Source organism: Triticum dicoccoides, chromosome 4A, assembly GCF_002162155.2.
Source record: "Triticum dicoccoides isolate Atlit2015 ecotype Zavitan chromosome 4A, WEW_v2.0, whole genome shotgun sequence".
NCBI classification, from domain to species: domain Eukaryota; kingdom Viridiplantae; phylum Streptophyta; class Magnoliopsida; order Poales; family Poaceae; genus Triticum; species Triticum dicoccoides.
The window spans coordinates 546,598,340-546,617,819 of record NC_041386.1 but is presented as its reverse complement, the minus strand read 5'-3'; the positions used below and the strand labels follow the sequence as shown (position 1 = coordinate 546,617,819).

Below are 19,480 nucleotides of genomic sequence, written 5' to 3'. Positions count from 1 at the left end.
CCACAGCCGCACAGCCGCACCTCATCCCGCTCGCCATCCACGCCGCCGTGGTCGCACGTCAGCCCGCTCGCCGCCGCCGCACGTCATCCCGCTAGCCACACAAGCCGCCGCGGCAGCACCTCAGCCCGCTCGCCGCCCACGCCGCCGCGGCCGCTCGCCGTTCCCCGCCGCAACCAACCACCTCCGTCTCCCATCCACGACTAGATCGACACCCCCTCTAATGGATGCCGCCCCAACCACCTCACCCAACAGGACGCCGGCCCAGCCAACCTCGACAAGTCGTTGCTTGCCCCTACCTGCCTCTACCTCCTCGACGCAGGGCGACTCTGACACTCCTCTGCCTCCTCTTTGAGGACGGCTTTGGAGGACGGTGTTTCCGCAGCTCCGCATCGGACGCGAGCGTGGCATGGAGCAGCTGCCTCCTTTCCCGCGACGAGAAATCCATAGCCCCCTCAATCAGCATGGTAATCTCTTTCTATTATTCACCCTGAATCGGTCTTACACACACATTACATGCTTATGTATTGTCTCAATGATTATCCTATTTTTAGGATTGAACTTGCGTTTTGTGCAATGTCACCAGTTCATGGGGTACATCATGAGTATGTCTTGGAACTGATTCAGAGGCATGTTAATTTTGGAGTAGCTTGCATTCTTTTCCACATGAATAAAATTGATGATACTCGATGTAACATCCCAAAATTCTAAATTTTGGAATGTTATAATAAATAGATTGCTTGATTGATTGTTGTGTGATTGATTGAGTGAAATTCGAAACTTTTTGAAAGTTAAATGAGAGGGAATAAAAGGACTTTCCCAAACTTTCACCTTTTTCTTTTTGATCCCCGTGAATTCAAATTCTTTTCATCACAAAACCCTGCAGAGAAGATGACATGACTTCTTCCATTTATTTAAATGCAAAGGGGTGTTCAAAATATTTGAATTTCATCTGAAAATATTTCAAATTAATAAACTTCATGCAATTCAATGATTTTCAAGAGCGAAGATAAAATGACTTCTTCAAAACTTATGAAATATGAGTTGGGAGTTTCAAAGAAACTCAAATTTAAAATCCATTTGAAATAATTATTTTTCAATTTGGGTTATTTGAGTTTTATTCAAATTATTTTTCTCCAAAAACAAAATACATGGAAAATAGGGTAACATGATTCCCTACAATAGAAAATTGGAGAAAAATTTATTTGAAATCATTTTGGTATTTAAAAATGATTTTTATTAGATTTTATTAGACCAGTAGCACTCTTTGAATTATCTCAATTTGGGTGGATTTTATTTGGCATTATAAAAATGTTCATGTCGTAGAGAATCTTTTTATGAAAATTTTGATATATTTTATGCCTATATAATATATTTGTTTTATTCTGTTTTTTTGTGTGGAAAATGTTTTTTTAAACTTCCTCCTCCTGCCTCCTCCCCCACGCCACCCCTCGACCCCCTATAAAGCCGCCGCCCCGGGCCCCGCCCCCCTCTCTACTCACGCCGCCGCTTGCCTCCTCGCCGCGTTGCGCCGCCGCCGCCAGATCCGTCGCGCCGCCGCCCGCTGCTGCTGCTCCGCGCTTCGCCTCGCCGCCGTCGCATCGCGCCGCCCTCTGCCGCATCCGCCGCTCGCCGCCTCCCCTCGCCGCTCGCCTGCGCCGCCGCGCGCGTCTCGCCCCGTCGCCGGAACCGCTGCCGACATCGCCGGACTCGCTAACTGCCACCGACGGTTTTCGATGGAAAACCGCCCCGAACCAGTAACCACCCCGGTTTATTCTCGGTTTAATTCGGTTCTTTAAAAAAAACCTAGATCGTTTTTTTTATAAAACCGATTTTCCTTTAGATGGATCTATTTAGAGAACGTTCGTTGGTTAGGTTTAGAAAACGAACTTTCTCTTTTAAGTCTTTTTCTTTTTCTGTTAGTTCTAGACAGGGACTTCTTTGTACATGTTTTATTTACAGTTTAGCCTCTAATCTCAAAACAATCACTACTTTTTACTCATTAGTCCAAATTCAATGAAACCAATGCCTACTTCTTTGTTATGATCTCCTCTATCCAGTAATCCAACTCTAACATGTTTTTGAAATTTTAAAATTTGAATTAGATCAGATTTAGATTCAGACTTCGTTTGATCATAACTCGAGTTTCGTAGCTCCGTTCCAGTTGATTCTTTTTGCAAATCGAAGCTATTGACCTAAACTTTCTGATAAGGCCAAATTCACATAATTTTGGTACTGTTAGAAATTGTTTTATGTTGCAAGAGTTATTTTCTTGGTTTTGATGTTTTCCGAATCGTTTTCTTCGATCTTTCTGATCTTTTGAGTGATTGCTTGTGTGTGGTTACTATTACTTGCTTACGATAGATTGAGCGGAGTGTGACGAGTAGAGCTATCAAGAGTTTTGAGTGCGCGTCATCTTCATCAACATTGCAGGCAAGTTCACAGTTTGATCATATTCCTTTCATACCCAGTTTTAATGCATTAGTCTCACCCTCAAACATTGCATGAGTAGGATTGATAACATGTGGGTATTGGGAAGTAGTTGATGAGGTAGGAACCTATTGCCCTGCATTCAAACCTTGGGAGTTACTATTACGTTATGCTTATATTGCCATGCTATGCTCGTAGACGTGGATTGGGTTTGAGAGTATTCATTACAGATGTGAGATTGTTAATTAATGGTTTACTTAAGGTGGCAACTTTAACACACATATGGATGGATTGAGGCACCTGGGTATTCCAGCGATTGCCTGTCTAGGCACCTGGGTATTCCAGGATTGCCTGTTTTTTATGGACCGCCACCCAGGCTCAAAGGGATCATGAGATTATTCATACTAGAAACTTCCGTGTGTAGCCAGAAGCTACTATGGGCTCTAGCATAGTTGATTAAGTTGTGTGAACTCTTACAGTGGTAGACTAGCAGATGTAGGGGAAAGTAGGTGTAAGGGTCTACCCGATCGTAAGGTGCTAGCGCTTCTGAAAGACTATGTCTCGGTCATCCGTTTCTCAAACACCATGCAGTGCGAGAATCCCAATGGAGGAGATCGAGTCTTGTGGGAAAAGTGCGCAAACCTCTGCAGAGTGTATAAACTAATCATGATTAGCCATGTCCCCGGTTATGGACATCTTGAGTATCTAGTACCTGGATTATCATGTGAATCTCATCATGTTACTTTAAATTAATTTTGTTGGGATTAATGATGTTACTTAATTGGGATTGAGAATGTTGTCAACCATTCTCAATGTTCAACAACCACCATGATAGTTAAATAAAATTTATTCCTTTGTAGTAGGGAAAAATTGGCTTTTCGCAAAAACCTTATAACCGTAGAGCTTTTCCACCAGCCAAATATGCATGTAGTGATAGCCATTGTTCATCATTCTCTATGGTGTGAACTTGCTAGTACATTCAATGTACTGACCCTTTGTGGCTGCAACGTCTCATGTTGCAGGATTATCTTACGTCGAGTAAGTGATACGTTAGGGTTACGATTTCTACACTCAACTTTGCCATTGGTGTTGATGGGAATCCACAACCTTGTTACTTCCGCTATTTTGGATTGAGGTAATAGTATTTTATGTTACTTATACATGTGATTTACCTCTGTTATAAATCCTCGAGTACTGTGTGTGTCAGCATACCGATCCAGGGATGACACTTAAGCACAGAGACTTGATCCATTCGTGTCGGGTCGCTACACTCGATTAACAAATTCTTTTTTGATATGTTTGCAATTAGTCAATCATCTTTTCCACAGGAATAAAATTGATGATACTCAATTAACAAATTCTTTTTTGATATGTTTGTAATCAGTCAATCATCTTTTCCACAGGAATAAAATTGATGATACTCAATTAATAAATTCTTTTTTGATATGTTTGTGACCAGTCAATCATTTAGATACAATGAGTCTGGACCTTGTGGCCACTCCTCCCTAGACAACTTGTTCTCTTCCTTCGGCTTGCTTTCCAGAGGGTCTTCACAGCTTCAGTTATAGTCTATATGACATACGAAAGTTGCAGACAAATCGATTAAAATTATGTGCTAAGCCTCAGGCTCCTTTGCCACTGTGCCAGCTTGTTTATATTAGAGGGTGGATCAAAGGGGCGACTGGTACTTTCCCTTACAGCAGCTGGTGAAAAGCAAAGGATTTTCTCAACCAATGAAGCTTTCTTGGTGGTGTCTAGGTTATGAATTCCTACGATTTCAGGTGTGCTACAATCCAGGAATGCAGCAGGCCAGAACAATGGACATTGATGGTACTATGAGTGTCTAGGTATTGGCATATTGTGGTAAGGTACCGCTGACTCTATGAGGTGTGTAGAATCTGGATCTATAAATGCGCTAGGTTGCCTTGGGGGGCAAATGTTGCAAACCGGTCAAGGTTAATTATATTTCTTCTTTGCCATTTGTTTGGATAATCCTCTCTGGCAAGATCACCTAGGACGATATAATCTGCTATTTACTTTCTATATGGTTCAGCATGAGCAGATCACTTTAGGAGAATATAATCATCTACCCATGTGATATTTACTTCCTATGCGTTTCAGCCTGTTCAAACTCTGTACAAGTGCCCAAATGGACAAATTTTGATTTGGTGACTTGGTGTTTAACTGTTCTTATTGAATATTGGATCCTGGCCCTTATGTTATCGACCTGTAGTATGTTTCTAGCTAGGTGTCTATTGCTTCTCTTAAGGTCACAGTAGTTTGATTAACATTATATATATAACAATTTCATTTGGATCACACAACATTCTTTTTCTTGAAAAATCACATGGTTTATTGGACTTGAATTAGCAGTGTGGTTCATGTGATATCCCCAACCCTGAGTACTTTGAGCTTGACAAGCATGACTTTGATCTGATTGCTGCTATTGGAATTGAGATCTGGACAATGCAGGATGGAATCCTTTACGGCAAGATTCTTATTACCAATGATTACAAGGTAGCCACCTCTATCCTGGAGAAGACATGGAAGCCCAAATTTGATGTTGAGAAGGAAAAAAGTAGATGGCTGAACAGTGGAACATCTAGCCTCCCACTTGGCAAGGTGCAACAGCCTTCTTGTTTTCTCTTTCCCAAGAGCCCATCGTGGATCATCAGTAGGTTCGAGCTGATGATCTAGATCGAGTAGGTCAAAGGGACTTGCCGGCAACACTCCTCTTTGAGCTGGTATATCGTTCATCTCAGGTGATTTTCACCCTGGAAAATAACATGGAACATCAAAAAATGCATTTTGAAAAGGTTCCTGCAAACTTCATTTTATTGATCTTGCATTTATGAAAATTATGAATAGGACAACCGTTTGTGTTTTCTTCCAGATGTTCTAATGTATCAAACGATGCCATGATAGTTGGCATTCATGCTTCAAGTATGACATCACCTCAACCATCGCCAATAGTCTTCTTTCTTGCTATCCAGGTCTTAAAAGAGCAGAAAATCTTTGAACAAGGGGTGGATGGGGGTACACGGTTTGGTCCCCTGTGCAGAATAAAACAGTTATATGATACATAGGCTACAATTTTCAGAACTGAAACACGGGTAGGTTCCAGTTATGATTCCGATGTACAACTCTGATTAGTATTTATTCCCACCGGCTGTATATACTGCCTATAATCAACATACCTATTTTGTGGAATTTTGATCAAATTTGTAATGCATGGCCTGTCAGCTTATATTGTCTATCTTGTTCATCTGTGAGCCCAACTAAACTAATTCCGTCATTTGTATTTGATTGAAAAATAGCATGAGCTTACGAGTTGATTTCACATATTTATTTGACAAGCCCGGTTGTATTTGGCAACCTCTTGCTTAATTTTCAATTTGGCCGGCCTATTGTTTAGTAGGTCTAATATCCCACGCAATTTGTACGAGGACCAAAGGATTATTGTAGTCTGGATGTGTGCATCCTCTTTAACTACCAGTCTATTATGATAACTGACAATAAATTATTATGGCATCCAAGGATTTGTACCCTGACTATAATGCTTTGCCATCACCTTAGATTATGAGTTTGATATTTTAGGAATCGTGTTACTTAGAACAACTTGATAAGGTTATCTGAAAACCAAGATTACACACACCCTGAGTTTTTGGATAGACATGAGCAAGTTGATTATGATGTTATCTTTTCTGCATCGCATGGACGCCCTGCACTGCCCCCACCAGGATTGCGCTGCCTTGCCCTGCCTGAGATCACCGCCGGCTACGTCGCTACGCTCCTCATGGCCAGGTAAGAGCCTAGGCCAAATAACAAGCACATCTTTGTGATCTAATTAAATGTGCCAATGTACAAGTACGTACCATCCTACAAATATTGTTGTCATTGTTCTTCTGTTGTCAGTACGACAAACAAAAATCCATCCAGTCCACGACCTCCTCCTTAGTGCACGATGGTGATGTGTGTGTTGTGGTCAGCCTGCAATGGCAGATAGTTCACAGTCCCAACTCAGTCTGTTGTCATTATGCCCCCCACATTAGCAACATATAACCCTTGTTCTGGTTTATTTTCAAGAAGGCAGAAGCAGCAGCAGTAGGCGCGGCCGGAGATCCCGGCGCCGCCCGCCGAGAAGCCTGCAACTGATGACGATAGGAGCGAGGACATCGCCAGCCCGGACACCCAGCTCACCTTCCCCGAGGACGATGAGCATGACGAGGCAGCGACGATGGACGGCGAAGCCAAGGCCAGCGTGCAGGACAAGGTGAGCCGCCAGGCCGCGAGATCGGTGGGGAAGAACGACATGGAGCAGCTGCCATAGCTTAGGCTAGGGCTTAGGCGCGCCGGACGAAAGCGGTGCTACCCGCAGTAGCTCTCGCCTTGCCGATGGTGGTGGAGACGGCCTCGAACGGCAGACCGCATCTCACCATGTGTGAATCATCTACATGAGGAGCGGCGGCGCACAAGGAAGTACTGGAGAATGGGGAAAGATAAAGGAAGAGCCCTCACGGCGAAGCACAAGGGAGTACTATTTTTTAGTAGAACACAACATAGCACTAGAGAAGGTGTATGAAGATGAGTTAGTGAGTCCATCTGTGTACGTTAACTATTTTGTTTGGGCCAAGCCCAAATAGGTAAAAAAAACTCTTCTCAACCAAAGAATCAACTATCTGTAAAACTTACCCAAAAAATGTCCAAACAAAATTAGCACACAAAAATAGTTTTAAAACATTTCAAAAAATATGTTTGTAATTTTTAGAAACACTTAAAAATTCCCCCCCAAAATCACTTTTTACTAGGATACCATTTGGAAATATACAACAGAAAAATCATTCTTTAAAAAACATCTATTAAAAATGTTAATTTACATAGAAATGTTCCAATTTTCATAAAAATGTTAATTATTCTTCAAAAGGTGTCACATTTTGTATGAAAACATTAACTTTTATTAAGGAAATTCCCACGTACAACATTATTATCAATTTTTATTAAAATTAGATATAAAAAATTATGCAAAAGACACATGAAGCAGGTTGTGCTCCTTTTGTTGCCCGGTGCAACGCACGGGCATTTGTACTAGTAGTGAAAAACCATCACATCACATGTGTGTGTCCCGCATAACTGTCACCTTTTTATTATTATTGCCAACAAGCTGGAGTGTCAAATTTGTTCTAAAGTTTTTGTTAGAAACTACCACATTATGCTCGTGACCAGTTTAGCCAAACTAAAGGCGATTATCACACCCGTGGTCCACCCGTCAGGGCTGACGTGGCAGAAAAGTCAACTCCGTTACGATGGATCGTTAACTTGATCGTTATGACAAATGAGGCCCACACGTCTGTTTCAACCCTCTTCTCCCTCGAAACATTTTCACTCTAGGACATTTCATTGAGAGGCTAGTACGCGTGCCAGAGCACGGGCTGCTTGTCCCTGACTCCCTGCCGTCGTTTGCTACTGGCCGCCTAGGCACTTCCCCTCCGCTGCCCTGTGTTGTCACTGCTCGCCGCCATAAGCAGACACACGTACCTCCACTCCTCGCACACCACCACTCGATCCCGTCCACATCCAACTCGTCCTGACGCCCTAGCTCTACATCTTTCTCCATGTAGCGAGATACGATAAGGGAATACTGGGACGGACAGCTTCTGCTCCATATACCATGAAAAATGGAATGCAGCCAGTAGACTGGTTTGGTGTTGTTCTCAGGCTCCAAAGGACCGAGGGAAGTTCATTAATCCACTTTCCATCGTCCTTCTCCAATGATTTATACCGTCGAGCATCCAGCCGTTGGCCCATTTGACCTGCCCATTGGAGTGTGTGCCATAGAAGCAGAGTCGTGTTTGATACTACGATCACTGCAATAATGTTTGAACTTCTTGGCTGTAATTTTTCCCATTGTCTGTTATAATGTTGTGGGGCATTACCGTAACGGTGTATGATGTCAGATAAAAAATTGATGGCTGGTTCAGCAGCTTGACTGGTTATCAGCTTGATTCGATCCACTTCGTGAACTTGTCAACTGCTACAAGTAGATATCTAAATCCTTCTTTCGCCTTCTTCAGAATTCCAACCATGTCGAGCCCCAAGACCGCAAAAGGCCATGCAATTGGGAGAGTTTTGAATATTGTAGCTGGTAAACGGCCGACCTTAGCGAAGCGCTGGAGTCCTAGGCAGTTCTTGACTATGTCATCTACGTCTTGCTCCGCCATAAGTCAATAAAAAACCATGACAGTAAGCCTTGCTCACCAAGGTCTGAGATTCTGTGGTGGTGTCCGCAAGTGCCGCCATGGATATCAAGCAGGATTTGTCAGTCTTATTCAGGAGAGACGCAATGCTAGAAGACACGACATTGTGCTTGTATAACTCTCCATTGTGCTCAACGTACGCTAAGGTGAACTATGTATCAGGCTTCTATCTTGTCTGCGGGGAGCTCACCTCGATGTGATAGGCCAGGATGGGATTGGTCTAGTGATAACCCACAAGTATAGGGGGTTGTTTGTAGCCTTCTTCGATAAATAAGAGTGTTGAACCCAACGATGAGCTAAAGGCAAAACAAATATTCCCTCAAGTTCTATCGACCACCGGTACAACTCTACGCACACTTTAATGTTTGATTTACCGGAAACAAGTATGAGACTATTTTGCAAGGATAAAACTATGAGTACTTTGCGAGAATAAAACTACGGATAAATTGCAAGGTAATAAAAGTGGATAACTTTTGTCAACAAGAAAGTCATTTGTCCCTAGGCAATCGATAACAAGTACCGTAATCATTCTTGCAATTTTACATGAAGGAGAGGCATGAGCTAACATACTTTCTCTACTTGGATCATGTGCACTTATGATTGGCCCCTAGAAAGCATCCACAACTACTAAAGATCATTAAGGTCATGAAACCTAACCATAGCATTAAGTATCAAGTCCTCTTTACTCCCATACGCAACAACCCACCTACTCGGGTTTAAGCTTCCGTCACTCTCACAACCCACCATAAGCAAATTATGAACACATTGCAACACCCTACAGCGAGGGCCCCTCACGTTTGCGTGAGACGGAGGGCACCGTAGGATAGCACCATAAATAAAATATACAATCATACCAACCAAGATCACGATTAACCCACGTGTCAGATTTCGGGTTCCGGCAGACCCTTGAGGTTCGAACACTGGGGTGCGCGCGGAGATTTCGCCTCCTACCTACTTGCACCCCTCCGCCTTGATAGGATCTAAACTATGGAAAGAACAACACAAGAGACGCAGGGTTTATACTGGTTCGGGCCACCGTTGTGGTGTAATACCCTACTCCAGTGTGTGGTATGGTGGATTGCCTCTTGGGTTGATGATGATGAACAATACAAGGAAGAACAGCCTCGCGAGGGTTTGTTCTTGGCTGGAGCGATGAACTGCTGGGAGGAGCTCAGTCACCTTTCTCTCTCTCTCTCTCTCTCTCTCTCTCTCTCTCTCTCTCTCTCTCTCTCTCTTTCTGATCTTCTCTATCCTTCCAACCCCCGGCTAGCTCTCTTCTCTTCTCCGTCTCTCTCTGCCTCCCTTTGCTCTATGGGTGGCTGGTCCTATTTATAGAGGCCCTGGTCCTCTTCCCAAATATCGAGTGGGAAGGGAGCCAACAATGGCGGGCTAATTTGAAGGGGGACAACTAGTACTAGCTCCCCTGACAAAACTAGTCTTCGCCTGCGCAAAGCTCTGGTGATGACGCCGTCTTGGGCTCCACGGTGACCTCCATCTTGTAGTCCTCCTGGTCTTGGTCTCGTTGCACCGAAATGGCAACCTTAGCCTGATGCCTCGGTACTCCGCGGCTGCACTTGCCCCCTTTGCACCAAAGAGGAAGGGAGGACACTGCGCGGGCTGGCACCCGCCTGGCGCCCCCGGTCGTCATGGCTTGCATCACGGGCACCTCGTGAGGTACCCCGCCTTGATATCTCCGCCTCGTCGTGAGCCAGCCTGATGAGGCCGCGCCTGAGGAAGCTTCGCGTCATCCGCCCCGCGAGGCTTGGCCCCTCGCGAGGGTCTTGGGTTTGTGTTGGAGAAGATGGGCTGCGCTGGGCCCCCCTTCGAGCCACGCCGCAGGCAGGCAAGTCTGGGGATCCTCGTTCCCAGAACACCGACAGTAGCCCCTGGGCCCAAGGCGCGCTCAGACTTGGCCGTGCAGGGAGGCGGAAGGGCAAGGGCGAAGCGCCGCAGGCCCTAACAGCCTGCGGCCTTGGGCGCCGCGTGGCGGTTGGTTGGATCTGGGCGCCCTAGCAACCGCGCGCGTTGATAAAGGAGCGGCGTCCCCCTAGGCTTTGCTTCTTGCTTTCCCCGGTTGCTGCTCAGATCCCCTTTCTTGCGCCTCTCCTTCCTTCCTCCAAAATTTCCAGATCCACTCCGACCGTGTGACCTAGGAAGCCATGGTGCCTCGTCAGCCCCTGGCCGTAGCTTGGTACTCGTCTGCCCTGGACTCGCCGAACGTGTCGGAGGTGAGCCTTGCCTGGTTGCACCGGATGACGATGACGCGGGGCATCAATGGGGCGAAGGTGTTTAAAGCCGGCTCCGCCACCCCTGAGGGTCAAGGGAGCACCTTCTATCCGCTCTTCGTAAGTGCCATTGCTGTTGGCCTGGTGCCTCCCTTCTCCGAGTTCTTCTTCTCTGTCCTCTTCCACTATAAGCTACAAGCCCTGCATCTTCACCCCAACTCCGTCCTTCTCCTGGCAATCTTCGCCTATTACTGCGAGGCTCACGTAGGGGTGTAGCCCTTAGTGGCCTTGCTGCGCCACTACTTCTACCTACGGACCTCTCGTGGTACTGCTTCCGCGTGTGCGAGCTTCGTCGCGTACGGTGGCGCCATTGCCATTTCGAACCCCGGGAAAAGGATTGAGGGCTTCAGGAGCAAGTGGGTCTTGGTGGATGCTGGGCGCATCCACCCTCGGCTGATCTTGCCCACGAGCTCCAGAGATTGGGGTCGAGCGGAGCTCATGGACCCCCACGCGAAGCTGATGTTGGAGAAGATGGACGCGGATCTGAGGCCGGCCAACATGGCGGCGACGAAGCTAACCGGCGCGTCGCTGCTGAGGAAATTCCTGGAGCACCAGCTGGCCCCGCTTCGGCAGTATTCACTTCTGATGTGGAGGCCCCACCCGAGCCCCGCGGCCTTAGCCGACGGAGATCTGGCTGCCGTCCTCCAATCTCTGGTCGGGGGCGATGTGGCGAGGTTGGCGGGCGCTCCTACGCCCTTGTTCCTCCGCGACAACTGGGAACAGGTAGTGGAGTCCATGCCCGTCTTCAACGGGGATGGGCCCGTGCCCGTGGAAACTCCCAAGGAACCGGTGGACGTGTCCTCCGACGACTCCAGCAAAGAGGAAGGAGGGGAGCAGGGAAAAGGGCCTGACTCCGAGGCGACTGACGGAGAGTCGAGGGCTCCCCTCCCCCGGCGCAGGTCCCGTGTTCTCCGCATCTCTCCGAGCGATGACGACGAGGATGACGACGAAGACGACGACGAGGACAACGACAAGCAGGACGGCGGGAGGTCGCCCCCGATCCCGAAGAAGGACAGGACCGGGTTGATCTCCCGCGGGTCTGCCCCGACCCCGGGGCGGACCGCAGATGCGCCTTGCGCCTCCAAGCTTCCCGAGGTTGACCCTTGCAGCCGGCTTTCAGGCTTCAAATTTGGCCGGAGGCCGCTTGAGCTCACTGGCGACAACCCGTAAGCATTCGATTCTTGTCTTTATCTCTTGCTCTGCTTCTGAGGCTTGACGTCCGCATCTCTTGGGTAGGCTGGCGCCCGCCGCAAAGAAGCCGAAGGGGGCTCCCGAGGTTCCATCCATGGCAGCGCTTCTGCCCGTGAAGGAGGGTGACCGCGACGCACAGGCTTCTCCTGCCCGGTCGTCCTCGCGAGCTCAGCCCCCACGGCCCAAGTGGCTCCCGAGGTGCTCTTGCCTGCCGCCCCCACTTCAGCTGTCGAGGCGCGACGGACTCCGCCTCAGGATGCTGCGGCCGTGCTGCCGCCTTCTCCTCCTACTCCACCGGCTGTTATCTCTCCGACTCCTTCTATCATTCTGGATCGTGCTGTTGCTGAGCTGGACCGACTGCGTCAGGATCTTCTTGGCGCCGACCCCCGCTTGGTGGCCGGGCGCTTGGAGCTGGCTTCAGGATGGGTTCGCTCCGACGCTTTGATTCGGGCGGCGCTGGTCCAGGCCTCGACGGCATGCGACGAGGAGAAGCAGGCCGTCCTTGAAGCGAAGGCTGCTCGTGATGCAGCCCTGGGGGAGGTGGTCGACGTTCGTGGCCGTTGCAAGGTGCTGGAGGGCGAACTGCAAGGTTTGCGGGACCAGCTCGCGAACGAGGTCCGCCTTCGCCAAGAGCAGGAAGAAGGCGTGAAGACTCGCGTGGCGGCTCTCAAGGAGAGGGAGGTTAAGCTCAAGAAATGCCGCGACCGCCTAGGCGCACTGGAGCAGGAGTTGGGGCGAGGAAAGCCAAGCTGGACGACGAGGCCCTGATTCTTGCTAAGGACCGCGTGGCCTTCGCAGAGATGGAGGCGAGGGCTCGCTCCTCACTGAGGACGCTTTACGACAGCGGCCTGGAGAGCCCACTGGCTGGCGCCGAGGACGGCCCCGCCAAGCTGCTTCCCTTCCTGGTTCACGCTCTTGAAGATGTCGCCCTTGGCCTTGGCCCCGCGGCCGAGGCCGAGGCGCGTGTCCTGTCTTCTGCAGCAATGATACGGGTCCTCACCCACATCTACCTTCGCGATCCCGGTGTCGACCTCGACAGCCTGCTGGAGCCAGTGAGCGGCGAGCGTGCCGTTGCCGCTGCCGAGGCCGTGAAGGGTCGCGCAGAGGCCCTGTTGGGGAAGTTCCGGGCCTTCAACACCAAGCTGAAGCAAGGCGTTGCCGACCCCACCGCTCCGTGAGGCGTACCCAATCCGCGCTGCTCCATCACCGACAAGTGACTCCGTCGCGGCTCCTGCCCTGCCTTTAATTCCTGCACATGTATCATGCCTCGGGGAGGCGTTTAAACTTGCGTTTGGCATCGAGATAATAGTGTGGACTGTAATATTTGCTTTTGAATTCCTTGAAATTTGCGCCTTTCCTTCCTACTTTCTTATGTTCTACGCCGGCAGAGCCCGGCCCCGTGCATGCCTCACCCAGCGTTGGTCCCGACCGGAAACCAGGACGGGGCCAAGGAATGAGGGGCCACGTGACAAGTTAGGCTCCTGAGTCGCGATGCCGAGGAGTCCCCCTTGGTGCACGAACAGCAAGTAGGGAGGTGTGATGCGGGTGGATCTACCGTTCTACGTCTGCAGAGCCCGGCCGGGCGCGTGCCTCACCCAGCGTTGGTCCCGACCGGAAACCAGGACGGGGCCACAGAGTGAGGGGCTACGTGACCAGTTAGGCTCCTGAGTCGCGATGCTCAGGAGTCCCCCTTGACGTTTAACGGCCTTCGCACCTTGGCTCCGCTCGGGGAGAGACGCGCGACGAACCAGGCCCGGGGGGACCTGGCTGGGCGGCGTGCGTCTGGGTGTAACCCAGGCGCAGCCCCCGTGCCTAGCCCCCTTGCGCGGCACTCCCGAGGGGAGGCGTTACGATGAGGCTAGACACTAAGCTCTGGGCTCCCTGAGGTTGGTGTGGCCCGGGGGCCACCCTCAGTTGTTTATCACCAGCGCGGAGCATAGCGCTACCGTATGTGTACGGGCATAGCCGCTCCTCGGCAGTGTCGTTAGCCAGCGCGGAGCATGGTGCTTCCACTGGTACGTGGGAGGGGGCCCCCCTCCGGGAGGAGCCCCCGCGGCGTGTACAGCCCCGCCCTGACACGTGGCTGGCACGGTAGGGCCTGGCGAGGTGTATCTGGGCACCCGTGAGCCAGCGCGGGACTCTCGGGGCCCTACCTCTAGGCGGGTTGCGCCTGGCACTGGGCCTTATCTTGTGATGTGTCCCTGCAAATTTGGTTAGATGTCGGCACTCTACGTCCTCGGGTCCCGACCCTCGAGCTGGTCTCAGCCGTCGCTGGTATGCCAGGTCGCGATGCCATGGACAAGGCCAGAGGATGAGGGCTGGAGAGCCAGTAAGAGCCCTGAGTCGCGATGCTCAGGTACTCCCCCTTTAATGTGCAAGTGGTCGGCATGGAGAAGAAGAGGTGCCGTGGACCGGCATCAAATAATCAAGCATGGTGGGTCTAACGCATAATCGGAAATAAACGCAAACGGGATACATGCCGCTGGGCCTGGCCCGAGCGGCTTGGGGATCATGCAGCCCGAGGGGTGCCCCCAACAAGGTAAGCTAACAACATGGAATAAAAAAAGGGATACGTGCCGCAGGGACGGACCCACACGGCCTGGGAATAATGCAGCCCTGGGGGGCACTCCCAGCTGGAAATAAAACTCGAAAGACGTCACCTGATGATGTTGAGGATGAAGGAGCATTGATGTAGCAGGCTCGGTGGGCTGCGGGAGCCGATCCTCATGAGCCCCCAGGCCCAGGGGCCTCGGGAGGCTCCGGAGGCGCTGGCGGCTCCTCACGGGCCATCTCCATCCCTGCCAGGGCTGCGGAACGCCCTGCCTCTCATGCCTCCGTGATGCCCCTCATGAGGCGCTGGTACGTGTCAGCCACGCTCGGCAGGCCGCAAGGCATGCGAACGTAGCTATGGGGTGGGCCTCCACAGCGCCCCACTCGCGAGGGCCAGAGGCGCTCCAGAGAGGCGACTCGGTTGAGCCCCGGTATGTCGATGCAGACGCGCAGCCCACCATCCTCGCCTGGATGGGGAGCCACTGCTGGTAGGCGGCGGCCGCCTTTCATGACTCTTGACTCCTGTAGCTCCTGAATGGCTTTGCTGACGAACTCCTGAGGGTCTGGATCTCCTTGCCTTGCTCCTTCTTGAGGGAAACGTGCTTCGAAACACGCCTCCATGTGGTGCCCAAGTGCCTCCCTCGTGACCCTAGCTAGGTCGGTGGCCCTCCAAGGGAGAGCCCCTGAGCCCTGCCTGAGGAGGGCGCTGGGCGCGCTTTCCTATGCGATGGAAGGAGGTTCCCCCTGGGCAGGCGCGGGCCCAGAGGGTCCTGCCTCCTGAGTAGTCGGGCCAGACGATGTCTTCTTCTTCTTCTTAGGGGCGGTCTCGGGAGGCCTCCTGCTTCCACGATCCAGGTCTTCCAGTGACGCGGCCTGAAAGGCTCGTTCCAGGGAATACACCGCGTCCTTCTCTTCACATGGCACTATGATGACTCCACTGCTTCCTGGCATCTTGAGGACGTTGTAGCCGTGGTGAGTTACGGCCATGAACTTGGCCAGCGTTGGGTACCCAAGGATGGTGTTGTACGGCAGGCGAATGTGAGCGACGTCAAAGTCGATGAGCTCGGTGCGGTAGTTGTCGCGTGCCCCGAAGGTGACAGGGAGGCGGACCTACCCAATCGGGACTGTGGAGCCGTCGGTGATACCGGAGAAAGGCTTGGTTGGCTGAAGCTGGCTATAGGGCACTTGGAGGTTGTTGAATGTTTCCATGGACAGGACATTGAGCCCTGCACCGCCATCGATGAGGGTCTTGGTGACCACCATGTTGCTGATGATTGGGGAACAAAGCATCGGGAGAACTCCGGCTGTAGCCGCACACTTGAGCTGATCTGCTGAGCTGAACATGATGGCGCACGCCGACCACCTGAGAGGGCGCGTGGCTTCGAGCCTGGGGAGGACTGCGTTCACTTCGCGGGCGAACTGCTTGAGGATGCGCTGTGAGGCTGGGGCTTGTGCCCCGCCCAGGATGCAGGCGATCGCGCGCGGCTCCTGGAAGCCCCCAGCCCCCTCGTCCTGGTGGCGGTCCTCGTTTCTCCTTGGCTACGGCGGCAGCGGCGGGAGGCATGCGTTGCCTTGCGGGCGATCCTCGCGAGGCTGATCCCTCCAGTCTCCCTCGCGAGGCGGGTCTTGCCAGCAATCCTCGCGAGGTTGATCGTGCCACCCTTGGCGCGGGCCACGGTCTTCCCAGCGTCCTGCGTTCCTTCCTCCTCCTCGACCATAGCCCCGGTCACTGCGGTCAGGGCGACGGCCGATCCTTCCTTCTTGCACGGCTCGGAGCTCTTGACATTCGTTGGTGTTGTGGGTATGGAGGTCGTGGCACACACAGTACCGGCTGCCCTTGGAAGGTTCGGGCTGATCTCTGCCCCGCTTGGTGTCTGGTTCTGCCGCGAGCACAGCAGCCCCCTTGTGCTTCACATCCTTGGCCTTGGGCTTCTTCTCTTCTGGGTCTGCGGCAGGCAGCTCGAGGAGGGAGAGGCGCCCTTCCTCGGCCCTGGCGCACTTGGTTGCTAGGTTGAACAGTTCCAAGGAAGTGCACAGGTCTTCATGCATCACCAGCTCCTCCTTCATCTTGACGTCGCGCATGCCGTCGGAGAAGGCCGAGATGATGGCCTCCTCAGTCACCTTGGGAATCTTGAGGCGCGCGTTGTTGAAGCGCTAGATGTACTTCTGCAGGGTCTCCCCGTGCTGCTGCTTGATGCGGCGCATGTCACTCACGACGGGTGGCCGATCGCGAGTGCCTTGGAAGTTGGCGATGAAGCGGGTGCGCATCTCGTCCCAGGAGGAGATTGTGCCTGGAGCCAGGTTCAGGAGCCAGGTGTGGGCCCCGTCCTTGAGTGCCATGGGGAACCAGTTCGCCATGACCTTCTCGTCTCCGTTGGCAACTTCGATGCCCGGCTCGTAGAGCTGGAGGAACTCCGCAGGGTCAGCCGTGCCGTCGTAGCGAGGAGGCAAGTCTGGCTTGAACTTGCCAGGCCACGCGATGCTGCGTAGCTCGGCGATGAAGGCGCGGCAGCCTGCTATGGCCACGGGAGGCCTTGGGTGACGGGGAGCTTGGTCTTGCATGTCCCCACGCGCTGCAGCTGGGAGCAGCGCGGGGTCTTGACGTGCGAGGGCAGGAGCATGGTCGCGACGTGCTGGAGCGGGGAGCGCCCGGGCAGCTTCTTGCGGGCAAGGGACTTCTTGACAGCTCTGCTCTTGCTGCACTGGTGCCTGACGGAGCGTGTCCCGCCCAGGGGCCACGCGCCTTGGAGCCATGGCGCCTTCCTGAGGAGGAGGCGGACGGGGCGCCGCCGGAGCTTCATTGCCCACGCGGGACGGGGTGCGGTGCAGCGGAACGGACGGCGCAGGAGAGCCCCCTGCGGCACGGACGAGCTCGGCGACATGGTCGAGCCATTCTTTGTAGATGTCGTCGACGGGACGGTAGCGCAGGAGCTCGTTCGCCGCGATGAGTGCAGCCCGAGCCTCCATGGGCGCACGGAGCGCGCGGGACGAAGAACCATCTGGGGTGAGCGAGGGAGTTGCGGTGCGGCCGTCTTGCCGCATGGACGGATGCTGGGACGATGCTTGCCGCTCGTCCCCCGCCGGGCCGGTGGCGGCGTTGACGGTAGGTGACGGGGAACGGTGAGGACGCCCGCCGACAGGGGCCATCTGGGCGACGTGGGAAGCGAGTGTGGCACGGCGCTCGGTGCGGGCCCGACGAGCGTCAGACATGGGCGCGATGGTCGGAGGAGAACGGGGTGGTGGAAGACGAATCCCGGCGCACCCCTACCTGGCGCTCCAAATGTCAGATTTCGGGTTCCGGCAGACCCTTGAGGTTCTAACACTGGGGTGCGGCGGAGATTTCGCCTCCTACCTACTTGCACCCCTCCGCCTTGCTAGGATCTAAACTATGGAAAGAACAACACAAGAGACGCAGGGTTTATAACTGTTCGGGCCACCGTTGTGGTGTAATACCCTACTCCAGTGTGTGGTATGGTGGATTGCCTCTTGGGTTGATGATGATGAACAATAGAAGGAAGAACAGCCTTGCGAGGGTCTGTTCTTGGCTGGGGCGATGAACTGCTGGGAGGAGCTCAGTCACCTTTCTCTCTCTCTCTCTCTCTCTCTCTCTCTCTGATCTTCTCTATCCTTCCAAACCCCGGCTAGCTCTCTTCTCTTCTCCGTCTCTCTCTGCCTCCCTTTGCTCTGTGGGTGGCTGGTCCTATTTATAGAGGCCCTGGTCCTCTTCCCAAATATCGAGCGGGAAGGGAGCCAACAATGGCGGGCTAATTTGAAGGGGGACAACTAGTACTAGCTACCCTGACAAAAGTAGTCTTCGCCTGCGCAAAGCTCTGGTGATGACGCCGTCTTGGGCTCCACGGTGACCTCCATCTCGTAGTCCTCCTGGTCTTGGTCTCGTTGCACCGAAATGGCAACCTTTGCCTGATGCCTCGGTACTCCGCGGCTGTGCTTGCCCCCTTTGCACCAAAGAGGAAGGGAGGACACTGCGCGGGCTGGCACCCGCCTGGCGCCCCCGGTCGTCATGGCTTGCGTCACGGGCACCTCGTGAGGTACCCCGCCTTGATCTCTCCACCTCCTCGTGAGCCAGCCTGACGAGGCCGCGCCTGAGGAAGCTCCGCGTCGTCCGCCCCGCGAGGCTTGGCCCCTCATGAGGGTCTTGGGTTTGTGTTGGGGAAGACGGGCCGCGCTGGGCCCCCCTTCGAGCCACACCGCAGGCCGCAGGCAGGCAAGTCTAGGGACCCCCGTTCCCAGAACGCCGACACCACGGGACAAAAGGGATCTACTCAAACATCATAGGATAGCCAAATATCATTGGAAAATAATATATGGAGTTGAGCACCATGTTTAAGTAGAGATTACAGCGGTGAGAAGAGGTGTTACACCGCTGCATAGAGGGGGAGAAAGTTGGTGATGACGGTAGCAAGATTGTTGATGTATATCACCGTCACGATCCTTGCCCCGGCGGCACTCCGGTGCCACCAGGAGAGAGGGGGAGAGAGCCCCCCTCCTTCTTCTTCCTTGGCCTCCCCTGGATGGGAGGAGAGTTCCCCCTCTGGTCTATGGACTCCATAGCGGCGGAGGGGCTGATCTCCGTCTCTATTCTCTTCTGTTTCACGTTCCCCAGATCTGGCCAAAACCGTTTCTTATATTCCGGGAGATCGTAACTCCGATTGCGCTGAGATTTTAACACTATTTTTTTTCCGGATATAAGCTTCCTTGCACCCAAAGTAGAGCCCCAACCGATGTACGAGGTGAGTGGAGGAAATATGCCCT

General features: G+C 52.5%; 1 long non-coding RNA gene across 5 annotated transcripts; it reads left to right on the top strand.

The window, feature by feature from the left end:
- Positions 1 to 97: 97 nt before the first annotated feature.
- On the top strand, positions 98 to 7,095 carry LOC119286674. 5 transcript variants are annotated; one of them, XR_005140619.1, is made up of 4 exons: positions 98 to 464; positions 4,900 to 5,189; positions 5,421 to 6,231; positions 6,517 to 7,095. It is a non-coding gene; the product is annotated as an uncharacterized LOC119286674 (long non-coding RNA). The 5 variants fall into 5 exon arrangements; XR_005140616.1 differs by lacking the exon at positions 98 to 464 and having other exon boundaries at positions 3,593 to 5,189; positions 5,421 to 5,540; positions 6,168 to 6,231; XR_005140618.1 differs by lacking the exon at positions 98 to 464 and having other exon boundaries at positions 3,593 to 5,189; positions 5,421 to 5,540; positions 6,168 to 6,231; positions 6,514 to 7,095.
- The last annotated feature ends 12,385 nt before the right edge of the window (positions 7,096 to 19,480 follow it).